Source organism: Amblyomma americanum, chromosome 10, assembly GCF_052857255.1.
Source record: "Amblyomma americanum isolate KBUSLIRL-KWMA chromosome 10, ASM5285725v1, whole genome shotgun sequence".
In the NCBI taxonomy this organism is placed as follows: domain Eukaryota; kingdom Metazoa; phylum Arthropoda; class Arachnida; order Ixodida; family Ixodidae; genus Amblyomma; species Amblyomma americanum.
In genome coordinates, this window is record NC_135506.1 from 61,669,706 (window position 1) to 61,685,012 (window position 15,307).

Sequence of the window (15,307 nt, forward strand, 5' to 3'; positions counted from 1 at the left end):
CTTGTAATTGAAAAAGTCTATTTTTAAAGCTTGTGTAGTCATCAGTTAAACACCCTGTATAGGCCCGAGCGTCATGATGACGCATCACGGAATCATGGTTCCTCCAGTACCGCGATAATGGCACAACACAGCAACTCAACCATTTCGATCCTCAATTCGACGGGCGGTGGGCACACTGTGGGGAGGTGTCTGACACCTACCACATGATGTGAGCCTGACAGCAAAACTCTTCCCTACCCCCTATCCCAAACCCTACTCGAGAGGACTAGGAGGCGACCCTGTCCGGCTGCTGCACCCTCGAGGCCCAAAGGGCTTTAACGCAGCGCGCCCGGGCTGCGGCAACTGCCATTGGGGCGGGTGCCTGACTAGGCATCCCACCTAGTGGTTGTAAGGGCGTGACCTTTCAGGTCATGACCCCCAACACCTCTCTCTAAGATTAATAAATGTTTTCACCACCACCACAACACAGCATCCCGCTATCACAAAAACAGCAGTTTTAACATATCGCCAAACTCTCCCGTCCTCTCAGCCAACTCGTCGCCGGGACTACGCAATTAAGCAGCGTCAATGTTTGTCCAGGTAGATGCGACATGCTCTGGGAGGACTGGCGCGGCAGTGTGTATTTTAGAGCGAGGGTTCTACTGCTCGAGGTACAACTAAGAGTTTCACCTGGCTTTGCGCGATTGACCTGGATGCCCGACCAAACTCAGGCCAAGAGCACACAGCGCGAAGAACGAATGAATGGAAAACTTCATTGCTAAGGGATATCCTCGCGGCGTAGATAGGTCCCTCAGTCCAGGGCCCCAGTGGCCATTGTTGTCTTGCCAGCACTGTCGATCAGCTTGAGTTGTTCTTGAGGCTTCGAGCAAGACAGCGAAGCCTCCCACTGCACAGGTGTGCGTGTGTGGTTTATTGGTACTGCCTGCGTTTTCTGACAGGCCCGTGTAACGTGATAAAGCGTTGAGTGTTCCCCACAGAGCGGGCAATTGCTGTCATATGTTGAAGGATAGATTTCGCTTAGTAAACTGAGATTGGGGGTACATATTAGTCTGAAGTTGTCACCAGGCAACCAACTGCTCTCTACTAAGGTTTTTGTGGGGAGAGGGTAGGTCCTCCTGATGGCTTTTTGTTGTTCCAAGATGGCTCTATACCGTCTGGTGACTGCGTCTAGTTCCCCTTCGGTGTGCGCCTCCCGGTGGGCGTATGCTCGAGCGTTGGCGTCCACGCGTTGGTTCCCTTTGAGAGCCTCATGACCTGGTGTCAGCGTGTTCAAGCATCTCGTAAAGGTGTTTGTTCTCGCTTTGAGTTTGCGGATGGCCGCAGTGGATATGCGTGCAATGCCGTGCCTTCTGGACGCCTCTTTCATGTCAGTAATTATGTGTGCATGGGGCCCCTCGCCCTGATGAGTGATGGCGAGTGCAATTGCTGCTTCCCCTGCCTCAAGAATGTTGTTGGTTTTGATCAAAGCGCCGTTGATTTCCCTGAGCTGGCGATCCACCACGCTGGCTACGGAGCCGTATCGTTCTCTGTATGTGGTTGGGTAAACGTATAATACGCCTTTTTTTCCCGGCGAAGCTTCTTTCGTGGGCTTCCAATCTTGCCTTTCTTCTCGGCTTGTGTATATATAGATGCATGTTTCTCGGAATTGGCCAAGAGTAACAATGCATGATTATCCGTCCTATCTGTGCATAGCAGTGATATGGCATAGTCACAAATAATGGTCAGCAGCCACGTGGCCGAGGAGCAGTGGTTACTAAACCATGACCTTCGGAGCAGAAATTCTCATCGCCGGATATGTATCCATGTAACCACGCATAACCATGTGCTCATACAAAACGAAGCTCTCGCCGTGTGCTAGGTTCAGCCGGATTGTACCTCAACCATTTTTTCGTCCTTTCGTCCACATCTTTTCCTAATGCGTCATTTTTCCCAGACCAGGACTACAGTCGGTAGGAAAACAAAAACTATTATCTGAGTAGGACACGCGTATACGCTGCTATCAAACAGCGAAATTAATTCTGAGTGGCTTCAACAATTAGAAGCCAGATGGGTAATCCACGACATGAAATGAGAGCTTCCCGCGCTACATAAATTGCTGCGGAATATTTCACACAAACGGTTTCAACTTTGATTTACCGTAATGAAATCATAACTAGCACTAAGAATTATACACAGATAAGCACAAATACGAGACAATTTTATCGTTCAGGCAAGTATTCTCTGAAATCGATTAACGCCAAAATATAAATACCTGTCGAGTCGACCGCCTTCGGTAAATTGCATCGCCCGAGCCAAAATGCCGGAGTTTCTCCTAGTAGTATCGGCGATCGCCAACCAGCTCCTGGTCGCCTCCGCGTCCAGTCGGCCGTGAACTTTAACGCTGCGCAAGGTGTAGTTACCAGCAAGCCAGTCGAGAGACGTGTCACAAACGCGCTGGTATTTGCAGCAGTCCAGTTGACCAAGAAGAACGTTCTGACGCTCTGGCTATGTCTGACCGAGTCCGCTAATCCCTGGAAGTCTTCCTCCTCTATGCTGTCTGCCCAGATTAACAGCTCTTTTAGGCTTGCATTTGTACAAATACTCTTTACGATAACTGTCCACCATTCGTTAGACAAGTTTTCAGCCATATCCGCACCCCTGCCAACGCTCAGCTGTAGCTTTCGGAGGTACGGTGTTGACTTTACATAATCTGCGAGGGCTAAAGACATCGTGAGCTCTCCTCTGGAAACGTTCATAGCAAGGTGAGTTAGGTGAGGGCATTGTGGTAGCTGTCGTATAGCTTCTAATCTCACATTGTCCGTAGCTGCTCTAAATAGATATATTCCTGAAAATGCCTTGCACTTTATCAGATCAGCGTTGCTAATTACTAAGTAGTTTCCGAAAGAAACCATTTCTTCAGCGCCGCTCTCTTCTAGGGCACTACAGATCGACGATAACGGAGAATATTCGGCGCAGACATTTGTAATATACACTTTTTTCATGTTGGAGCTTTTTGTTAACATTCTGAAGAAGTTTGCCCAGATGGCAGGGGGCCATATCGTCAATGGAAGAGTGAGTTCTTCTAACGTTTTGTTTTCAGACAGCGCCGCTACCCAGTCAGAGTCCCTGTGGCAGTCAGGTCTAATGCTATCATTGGTTGAGATGATGCTGAAGACCAGAAGGACCTCATTTTCTCGAAGTATTCTGCCTACAGTTCGAGTACTTTGTTCGTTACAAATGAATTCCGTGAGGGTTAAAGACGAGAGGGTTCGATTTTGTAAAACTCCTCGAAGAAGCGCTTGTTGCCTTTCGTAATTTCCAGCTCCTATGCACAGAGTTTTTAATGCTGTGGTGAACCTGATGTAGTTGGTGAATGCCTCTACGGATGATTCCAGCTCAAGTGATCCGCCCATACTAAATTCTCTCAACGTTGAGTTCCCCTTCAGTGCTGCCAGCATTGCGTTCTCCTGCTGCGTAAGGAACAAGCCGTACATTCTCAGTGAAGTCAAAGACGAAGACGTCCGGAGCAGTGTACACAGTGCCGCAAAAACGTTCTCATGACAATCAGTGCTCACAGTGCATTCAATCTCTTCGAGGCTGGTCAAGCACTGGATGGCCTCCGCAAGATCGTTCGATATTGCCCATCCCGAGAGCTGCAGCTTTAATGTCTTGAGTGACGTGTTGCGCCGAAGGGCGTCACAGAGGAGCGTCTCGCAACTACCAGAACGCGGAGGTGTGGCGTGAAAAGACACGATGCAGTGATGGGTCGTGAGTAGCCGGTGCAGAGCTCTCTCGCCCTGCGACGATTCGGACTCCGATGGATGGGGCAGATCAAGGCCAGAATTGGAGAAACTTGACAGGGAGAGGCGGCTGCGAGTACCCGCTAATTCTTGCAGCTTAAAACGCGCAGGGAAGAGGAAGGCGTTCCATTGGGTAAGCTGGTGGATGATGTGGCATGGCTGAACATCCGTTGCTGTACAAGAGGCATGGAAGCTGGCAAAGGGGCTTGTGATGTAACTCCTTGCGCCATCTGTACGTGGCGATGGGAAGCCGGAAGAGGATGCTTCGGGCGCTGCAGTAGGCTTTCTTGGGTCTCCATGAGGTGCTCCAGGGTCTTCCATTGCATCTGCGTGGTGTTTAGTTTTAAGTGACTTATGAGCATTGAGAATGAGAATGTTTAGAAGATGGTTATGTTTAATTCTTCCTGCCTAAGGGCCAGCGAGAAACCGAAATGAGTTAATTTGGCGTTTACGCTATTTTTACTTTTTTTATTTCTTACTCTGAACGCTAATGTGGGCGTTAGATTGGGAGCGGGGGGAGAGAGAAAATCTCTCAAAATATAGTTAACTAATTACACTAGTAATATACCTGACTGCAGGAACACATCATAAAGCGTTAAGGATCCAACGGTAAGAAATACAATAGCCCTGAATGAAAGCATGTAAGCATGGAGTGCAACTTACTCAAAGACTTTTCAAGAAAAAAAACACCAACCGCCAAGAATGCAAAACAAACGGCAAAAAGATAAATTTCGCGCACCTACTCTGTCAGATTATCGTTTAGTACTTAGACAACTTTACCGAAATCAACATTGTTAACCGCGGAATGGGGGACAGCACTCGATTATCTTATCGCCAGGGGAAAGAAAAGAAAATCTGACTACTTCTCTTCCCGTAAATGGATGTTGAATTTTTTTGATGTGGTCAAGTCGATGAAATGTGCGCATTGCAGGCCTAAATAGCGGCAAAGCCAGGACGTGATATTTGTCGTTTGCATTCCAACCTAGCGAGGTTAAGGTGTTTGCTTATTACTGTTATGCTTGAGAAACGCGAGCACATACCTGCGATGAATCGGCTGGCCCTGCTTTGCACTGTCTCTAATTTGTTAATAAGGTACGGCTGATGAGGACACCAAATGGATGACGGATTTTCTAGCTTCCGTCTCACCAACGAGGTATAAGCAATTAGTCGCGTGTGTTTTGATAGCGTTGCAAAGTGACCGGCGAATAAATCCTGAAGTTTCATATGTGTTATTCAGAACGGGACTGATATGAGTGCTCTATGAAAAACTAGGGGTTGAATACACTGCTAAGTATTTGAAAGATTCAACAGACTCTATTTCAGTATAGTTGATGCTGCAGGTGTTTGACAGAACGTGACAGCGGTTACTGAAACGCATTAACTTAGTTTGCTATTAAGAGAACCACCTATGTAATAATGTAGACATTTCGAGTAATTGTTTTGTAATAACACAGTAAGCGAGCAAAGAGATTAAACGGTAAATTGCACAATCATCAGCGAATAATCTGATTGGTGATGTAATATATATAATGTTTGATCGGGATCATATATATATATATATATATATATATATATATATATATATATATATATATATATATATATATATATATATATATATATATATATATATGTATATATATATATGTATATATATGACCGATTGAATTCTCTGGTCGAGGTAATCTTGTTAATTCTGCTGATTATATATACCAGGCGCTTATGAGCCCCACGATCAAACGCCTTCCTAAATTCGATGAAAATGGCGTCTTTTTGCTTGGTTCGGCATGTCAACATAAAGGAATTTACGTTTCGCTTATTCCGTTTCCGCTTGCATCTCTTTGCAAAGCATAGGTACGCAGTCCAGTCTACGTGCGCTCCACTGCTCACGCCTTTCGCATACAGGCATTTATTTTTAAAAGCGAAAGCAATTGCTACTCACCTCCGCAGCTTCTTCGCCGCGTGCGCGAGTTTGACCTCGAGCAGAGGAGAAGCCATGTGAGAGCTATGATGTCACTAAGCCGCCACAACCGAAACAGAGCGCTCGCCTCTGCCTAGTCACGTGACAGCCATGCCGTCATTCAACCGCAGCTACGCCGGAGCCGTGCGCTCGCTCTGTCTAGCTAGACTTAGCCGGTGCACACGGATATCAAAAGCTCTCGAGAATTGAACGCCACCAGTCATCATGGACGATGCAGGCCAGACGCCTCGTGAACTGTCTGCCTCTCAGAGGTGTAGAAGACGACAGGCCTAATCGGATCATCGAGTAGAAGTATACTCGCAGAGAGTCTGCCGCACACAGACGAAGGGAGTGACCAAAGCGAAAGCATTAAAGTTTGTCTGGTAACCCTTGGCTAAACGTAAGGTATTACCACCAAGCAACAACCAAGTCTAGACAAGCTTTCAGCCTTAGCTTTCAAGCTTTCGCTTTGGTTAATTAGGTTTCGCTGGGTTAAACTTGTGCCTTTTTTTTTGGTTTAGACACCGTTTTGATATCCCTCGTGACCCATTCATCCTTCAATGCCGTTGAAAACCGGCTTTTAGTAATGTATTTTTTCATGCAAACTGTTCACTATATCACTGAAAAGTGAACAGTTTTCAGTGACAGTTCGATTAGAGTATGTAGGCTGAAATAAATAACACTAGCTATCAAAGTCGTCATTAATACTGTTCAAGTCCTCTCAAGCAAAGCCATGAATCAATTACTTTAATACAGATAGACCTTCGGAGTGGCTGCCTGGAACACAAAGTGAACAACAAGGTGGTGACTGATACATTAAGTACTTTCCCTGTGGCACGTTCGGGTGAGTTGTAAAAACTAAATCAAGTGTGGTATCAGCCCTTGTGGGAGACGAAAAAGTTGACTCAGTTGAAATAAATGCATCAAATTGAGAAAAACAGAAGTTCAACGGGGCTGACCGTTATCAGCAATTGAAATAGATGACCAACTGATGCATGGGAAGTTAGTCTCCGGCCAGGATGATGGGCGGGTTCACGTACTTGCTCTGAACATGCTTTAAAACAAAGTTTAACTCTGCAACAAAGCCAGTAGAATAATCCGACGGCTTGTAACGTGCACCGATAACTACTGTAAGCTCGAGCACGAAGCAACAAACCCATAAAATTTAATGTCCACTGCATACAGTGATACCCCTTGTAGTCATGTCTTTTCGCACACTAATTATGACATTACCAGCTCTTTTATCTGCTCTATATTTATGGAAGATGAAAACCAAATTTGAAATGTGAACTTCTGAACAGGCCATTTGTGGAGTTGAGCACGTTTCTGTTCAAGACAATGGCGTCAGCAGCGCAAGTATAGATGAAAGAGGCAGGCTGGTCTTGCATATTGATAATGCTTATAAAATTTGCTGAGGTGATGGAAAATAGTGTTTTGGTCGTGCTTTGCCGAGCGGTAGCTCGTCATGGTTGGCTGATTTGATTGTCGACTGCTTCGGTTGGCGATGGTTGGCGACATTGAGGAGCGCATGAACAGGCCTTGCCATTCATCGCATCATATCGGTACTGCTTCTTCGAGCGAATATCTTTGTCAAAAAAATTCCTCGCTTTTTAGTTTCGATCACGGTTTAGATGGCTGAAATTTCGAAGTTCTTGCTGGCAAAATTAGGTCCGAGGTGAAAAATCTTCGATATAAACGTTGGGGTTTCTAACGTCTTCGAGCTTATATGCATTGCCAAGAATCAGGCGTTTGGTTTTTTAGTTGAAAATTTAATTATGGGGCGGTTCTGCTCTGCCTTTCGAGCACCGATGCGATGGCGGGCTAAATATTTTTAAACTGTTCATCAATATGCTTACTGCAAAAGTCGACAAGTGACTCTGAGGCCTCGTAATCTTTCTTTCCTTTGCCGCCGCGGTGGGTCTGTAGTTATGAGGCTCGGCTGCTGACCCGAAAAAGCGGGTTCGATCCCGGCCACGGCTATGAAATTTCGATGGAGGTGATATTCTAGAGGCCTGTGTACTGTGCGATGCCAGTGCACGTTGAACTACCCAAGGTGGTCGAAATTTCCGGAGCCCTTCGCTACGGCATCCCTCATAGCCTGAGTTGCTTTGTGACATTAAAACTCCCATAGAGCCACAAATCAGAAACCTTTTCTTTTTCAGGTAAGCCCATGAATATTAAGTTCTTTTGGCGTATGCGGTTGTTCATGTCATCCGCAAAGTTAGTCACACTGCTTTGACCGCCACACGAACGCGCACGAGCCAGTACGTTTGTTTTCAAGTCGTGGACTGCGTCCTTAACAAATGAGATATTTTAAATCTGCCAATGTGTTCTCTATCTTCGAAAGACATTTCTTGATGTCCGTTGGACTGGCTGACATATCCTTCATTTTCCTTAGTACTTCTTTTTGAAATTTACTTTGAGATGACGCAGCATTTTTCAAAGCACCAATGATTGCATCTTATTTGTCGGGACCCGGGTTCCTCGCGACGTCTCCGCAACAGAGTAGAAGGTAACCCAAACAGAATTATATCGTGACAAGCTAGCCTTCAGGGCAGTACCTATAGTTAAAAGCAAACCGGTGGCTCGGTATTGCTACGCCTCAACATGGCGAGACGGAATACCCTCTAACTGAAGTAGCCGAATCGTACGCGGTATGTGGCAGCGTCAGCACCCATTCCAAAACGCGCACAGAGAAGCTTCACACATACACTGGTATTTTCGGAAAAGACTTAGAAGAAAGTACATTGGAATAAAGTGTTTCCACTCACCGAGAACAATGAAGGCGCAGTTGAGTGAAGGACACGGCAGACGTAAATCCCAAGGAACCACGGATTTCGAATGCTTCTCTGTAGCGGCACCGCCGATGCAGGTGCCACTAGTCGGTCAAGATTGGGCGCAGTGCGCTATCACAGTGCGCCGTTGTAGTTTCCACATGTGAATGCGGTGACGAAGGCCGGAGATACGATGACAATGATAACGCCGCCATCGCTGTAGCACGTGCATCACGATGGGCAGGATTGTCCGTCGAGGCGTCCTCTAGAACAGTGAAGACCCAGTTTAGTTAAGTACATTCTAGGCGAAACTCCCCTGCAATGCAAGCGCACAATCCTGTACGCTTTATCAGCCATATAAATTAATGAGCCCGACTTGCTTAGTGCTTACATGTTCTCTGAGGTATAATTATGTTTAATAAAAGGAGTTGAAATTGTGAGCCTTTCTTATGGTGAATTCTAATCTCAGATCCGCAGCACTTCGATACGAATTTTTCTAAGTTTTTTCGGAGCAGATCTATTCGAAAGACAGATGTGGATCGCGCATCGCTTGTTCCACTGACAGATTGGGAGCAGTCGACGAGCAACAGCGGCTCCGTGGAGCAGTCCGGTCTGTTCCACCCAAATCAGGGTATTCGACCGGAAGCCTGCGTGGCTTAATTACAGCGTAAGTTCCATAGCAGACGACGCGCTCCAGAGAGGGCAAGGAACGCTGGGTACTTTAGCAGATGGATGAATTGGTGGATTGAAGATAGCAGCGTCCACTGGTGGTCAGAGTTGCCACCATGTTTTGATTTGTTCTTTATTTTTATTTAACTGTTTTATAAATTAGTCTAACGTCACCATTTTCTTTACCGTCAGCGACTCACGAGCCTCACCGAGTTCCTCCAACAAGACCACATGTGTTTCAAATGCAGATTTGGGACGGGTGCTATCCGGTGGACTCAGGTGCTCTGAAGCAGAACACCTTTCCCTTCTCGAGCACCTGGTCCTGCGCCTGGAGTAGAATCTTCTTGGCGCTTCATAGTAAAGATCTCACTATGATTATGGTATTAGTCTGGACACAGTATCGCCAAAATTTTGTGGAACGCGCCAAATCTGTGACCGCTATGCAGAGGGAAACTTTCACTTTTGGTCTCATCGCATCATTGCGGTTCCGGCGTGCACACAGAACGAGCCACTTAGCACAGATTTGGTATATTCATGACCTCTCTCGCAGACGGGCATGTTAGTACAATTCAGGAGCCTCGTTTCTCATGCTATCCATGCTTAATCGCGACATAAGTACAGAGGCTTGCTGTCTGTGTCCATCCGGTTTTTGGGCTATGTGCACAGCGAGCCTTTACAAAGTGTGAGAACATAAACAACGTCTTATCTGTCCGCTCTTATAGAAATGTAGTGATTTATCCCAAGATCACCTGACTAATGTCTGAAATGTGTGGTACCTGAATGCAAGCACCCGATAATCCTGCGGTGGTCTTACTTTTTTTTAACACACGAAAAATTTTTGCACTCTTATAGGAGTAATGCTCGTTTCCCCTTAACAACAGCTTTTAAAGATGATAACCAACAATGTTAAGGTGTTGATGAAGATGCTGATGATCATGAGAATACAAAATTTAAGGGACATGCGAAGGGTTAAGGTGTTGATGGGCGTGTTAAGGGTGTTCGTGTATGCCGTAAGCATATATGATCACCCTAAAGCAAGATAGCCTTGGGAGTCGTTGCACTACTTTGTTTACACCTCGTGGTGCAAAGCTTTTAGAGAGTACATCATGGGAATACGAAATGTAAGGGACATGCGACGGGTCTCTGTTCCTGGTTCAGTGTATCCCGGATGATTATGAGAATGCGATGCTTTGCTCAAAAATGCCTACTCAGCCTCTATTCAATCCAGTCGCCCAAGTTTGCTCGGAGAAATTTATTATCATTAAACCAGCCCTAAGTAAACGGTTATAACGAGAAACAGACAAAAACGGGAAGAAAGTGTAGTATTCGGAGCGCTTTACTTACAGTAATCGGACTGACATACGCAGCGCAGCGCACAACCACGCAACGAAAAAACACTGTCACCAAACTATCGGGATAGGAAATTCATCAGACAGGATGGCATAGGCACACGTGCCCTGCGATCTCGCAACTCTTTAAGGATCTGGTTATCGAAAAACCCAGTATCCTTAAAAGAATGGAAAGGAAAGTGTTGTGAGGCCCCTGCAAACTCTTTAGGAAATAAAGCGGACTTCACTAATTCTGTTTAAGATTTAATAATATTTTCTATATTCCTGAGACTGGCCGCGTTGGCTCAGTGCCTTTGGCGTTCGGCTGCTGATGGCAAGTTTCATTTTGATGGAAGGACAAAATACAAGGGACGAGAGATTTGAAGGCATGTTTGACGAGTGCTTCTTATCAATAAAGGCGTTTCTTCCCACGCTGCATGTTTATATCGAGCCTGACGTCTCTTCTATTTCGCGGACTTCATTCATCAAAATAAACCAATACCAAAATGCCCAACTTTTCACAGTGATACCGGCCGCGATTGCCGTATTTCGATGAAGATGAAATAGAAAAATACCCCTCCGCTGTGTCATGTTAGTGCACGTTAAAAAACCCTGCTGCTTTAAATTCATCACGAGCCTTTCGATACAGCATCCCTGATAGGCTGAGTCGCATCGGGGCTTTAAAACCGCAACTCCTCAGTTTAAAATATTCCTACTGAAGACAGGTAGAAGAATGTATTATCGCCCAAGTGTTAAAGGCTTCGTCCCTCAGTAGAAGTAAGCCCTGGTGCAGCAGAAAGGTGCGTGTTTCAGCCGATAAATGAAAACAAGTTTATGCAGTTTTAAAAAAAAATCTATCACAGATGCGTAGAGATAACCTGCTGCACTTGACAAAAGAAATGAGTATGGTAGTGAATGAAGCAAATTGTATTTTCCAGTTTTTTCCACTCGCGCATTCAATATTGCTGGAAAAAGTTTTGGCAGTTTTTTAAACGAAATGGAAACGGTGACCTGTCTATGCCAGTACTTCAACATGGTGGTGCTGAAGTAAGCGATAATCTCAACAAAGCAATCGGTCTGAGTGTTTTCTTTAGTTCTGCGTTTTCTACACATGTAGCTTCCAATGACATTGCACGGCTTGGTGCATTCTCGACTGAGCCAACGGAGGACATTCTGTTTGACCTGCGCGGAATTATGACTCTGCTAAAAGGATTGAAAGCCACGAAAGCCACTGGACCTGACGCGTGATCTAATGCGCTGCTTTAATCACGTTAAAGTACTCTGACAACTTATGTTTATGCTTTCAAAATAATTTCAAGTCATTGATTGGCCTAATGATTGATAAATCGCGTATGTTGTGCCGACCCGTAAATAGATTCCACGTAATCTAGTTTCAAATTATCCCCCATGGTCCCTCACAGGCGCAGTTCGCCACGTTTTTTGAGCATGTATTTGTTACGAATATTGTACACCGTATTATTAAGCTTTCCCTTATAAACAATGATCAAGGTGGGTCTCGTAGTGAGTTTTCGTGTCTCGAAGTTAAGAGGCACAGGAGTAGACAGGTCGAACAAAGAAGGAACACAGAGAAGGCGCTTTTTACAGGAATCAATACTACGGAACAGGGCATTCAGCTCAGACGCTTAGGCTTAGGTCTTTGTTCGTGCTGTCTACTCCTGCGCCTTGTTTCTTAGGGCCATGCACTAACTCGTTCAGCAGTCGATTCTTATGAATTTTCATGTGTCACGCATTTAATTGAACTCGTTCATGATACAGCTAGTTGTTTACATAAAGGAGTTTCTGTTAAATGCGTGTTTCTCGACTTCATGAAATCATTTGACGTTGGTCCACATACCTTATTACAAGAAAAATGATCATTGGACAACACTAACAGTAAAGTAATAGCATGGGAGACATGGGAGAGGCCTTTGCCCTGTAGGGGGTGCAGTCAACCTGATGATGATGATGAATAGCATGAATAAATGCATACCTTAATTTAAGAAAACTAAGCGTGGTGGCTAGTGGTTAAATATCGGACGAAGCCGCTGTAACCTCAGGTGTCAAAGGTCAGTGCTAGGACCCCTCTTATTTTTAATTTTTATAAATAATGACATTTCCGCTGCTGTATCGTCTACATGAGACTGCTCGCAGAAGACTGTTTTGTGCCGAACTGTTGCTATTCCTGCTGAACGTGACGCTTTGCAATTTGACCCTGACAGAATTTCTAAATGGTGCCTTAATTGGGGCTTGAATATTAATCTCCGGAAAAGTGTGAATATATGTTTTAATAAAATAAGGTCACCTTGTAAAATTATTTACAGCATTTACTTTGTCAATTTCTTGTCCGTCACTGAATACAAATCTCTTGGTGTTTAATTAACTAGTGATCTGTGCTGTCATAGGCACTTTATTAATATAACTGCAAAAGCAGATCGACTTTGAGTTTCTTACGTAGAAATGGCATGTGTTTTTCTTTACAAACTAAAGAATTGTTACACACAACTAACGTAAGGTCTATGCTGTAGTATTCGTGCACAGTATGGGATTCTAAAACTAGAAATGACATTGACAAATTAGAAAATTTCCAAAACCTAGCTGCCTGTTTTGTTCAAATACTTACAGCAGAAATTTGAGGGTGTCAGCAGCGCAGAAGTCGTTTGGATGGGTCTCACTGCAGAAACACAGTTACGTACTTAGGCTGAAATTCTTCCATAACGTATGCAATTCTAGAAAAGGTATTGACCGTTATCAGTTTTTCCCGCGAGACTATATATCTGCAAGAGCGGAGCACATCTTCCAAGTAGAAGATATGTATAGGATGGATAAGGATGGCTGTTCGTTTAATTTCGTCGTCTTCCAAGGAGGCACATTGCAGCAAAAACCGTGAAAAACAAGCTTGCTAGATTATGCAAACAAGTCAACGGTTTTTATCACAAGAAGGCTACCAAAAAAGAAAGACACCAGACTTGTTGTGGGCGATGTCATGGGGGCATAGCAGGGCAAAGTGTGCAACATTCAGATTTCATGCGATGCAGTTCATGCAAGTCACTCCTTTATTTTCTAAAAAAAAAAATATCTGCAGCGCGAGCGGAAATGTGTACGACAGAACAAACAGCAAAAAAAGGCGTCGGAAAAAATATACTTCTTGTGCTTCTCTTTGAACTACAACATAACGATAAGGCACATAACTGATAGAATTAACAACGGCCTGCCGCGTTTCTTACAATTCAGAAGGTACACTCTGGCCCAAAAAGGTCACTTACACTAAAAGCCATGCAACTAACTATATGTATGACCACCAGAAGTGCCTTTAGAAGGCAGGTAGACGCATTTTACAGGGTTATCAAAGGAGTTATCGGCCCTGTTTCCCTGGTAGCATTAATTTTTTTTATTAAATACGAACAGAGTTTTTGTCGTTGCTACTACGTCGTCTTGGCAGACATGCAAACTGCGAGGGACGTTCACAACGCAAGCACAACAAAGATCAATGAGCTGCACCCGCAAGACAGGTTGTAAACAAACCTTCGACTGCGCAATATTAATATAACTCGGGTTGGAAACGAAAAAAAAAGCCCGCAAATGTCACGACCAACATCGTCCACGTGTTTCTTAGAGAGGAAAGCGAAAATTAAATCTAAAGATTTTCGCACATTCCTACGCAACACATGGCACGAATATCCAGTAGAGCGCACACAGTATAACACAGTGGATGCTGCGGCATCTCGTTTCGCGATTGCAAAAATATCCCAGGGTGATATCGAAGCCGAAAGCACTAAACACAACCCAGATACACTAACCGCTATAGGGAAACATGCACTATACACAAAATCAGCTACACAAAGAGGGAATGCAATTCACATCCCGGGGACCGCCGTGGTGGCTCAGTGGTTATGGCGCTCGGCTGCTCACCCGGAACACGCGGGTTCAATGCCGGCAGCGGCGGTACAATTTAGATGGAGGCGGAATTCGAGAGGCCCGTGTGCTCTGCGATGTCAGTGCACGTTAAAGAGGCCCAGATGGTCGAAATTTCCGGAGCCCTTCACTACGGAGTCTCTGATATCCCGAGTCGCTTTAGGACTTTAGACCCCCATAAACAGAACTAAATCAAACCAGTTCACACCCCGGTAAGTCGTCGATAAAATTTTGTTTACAGCATTCCGGGTGAGTTACGTGGCCGACACCAACCGAGGCCGGTGGGCAGACTCTGGTGCGGGAAGGCTGTCTCAATAACCTTACTATCAAGTTCTTATACGCCACAGGTATTGGTTGCCTGGAAGGTGAAGTGCTTATGTCCTCACAAAAGAGGCGGTTATTGCACCAGAGCGCATATTCCACTTCATTTCTTCTCTTTCATAGCCACTCACTCGCACACAACACCCCGCTCCTTCCCTCGGCGTGAAATAGGCCTAATTTCTGATATACTCGCAGACAGCTTTTTGTGGCTATGCTGCGGAAGCTAAGAGCGCCCGCCGCCAGCTGAAACGCCTCTCTCTCTCCCTCGTGGGAAAGTGATAAGAGCGCACTTTTGAAAGTCATGCGCCTCGCCCTCGTAGCTTCCACTGCATAGCCACAAAACAGCTGTCCGCGAGTATAGCTACGTCGCATGGTGTGATAAAGGTCGCGTCGAAATCTTTCAAACAGGTGGAAAAAACCCCAAGATGCACTGGCCACTTATAAGCCGATGACAATAATCACACTTTCGACGGACAGCACTTTCCGGCATTAAAAGCACAAAAGAGGATACAGAGGTTGAGTACATGAAACATATAGGAGATCTCGAGCCGCACTGCTTCAGGA

At 45.2% G+C, this 15,307-nt stretch overlaps 1 pseudogene; it reads right to left on the reverse strand.

Annotated features, from left to right (window-relative positions):
* Positions 1-790: 790 nt before the first annotated feature.
* On the reverse strand, positions 791-1,634 carry LOC144107900 (uncharacterized; annotated as a pseudogene).
* Between the last annotated feature and the right edge of the window lie 13,673 nt (positions 1,635-15,307).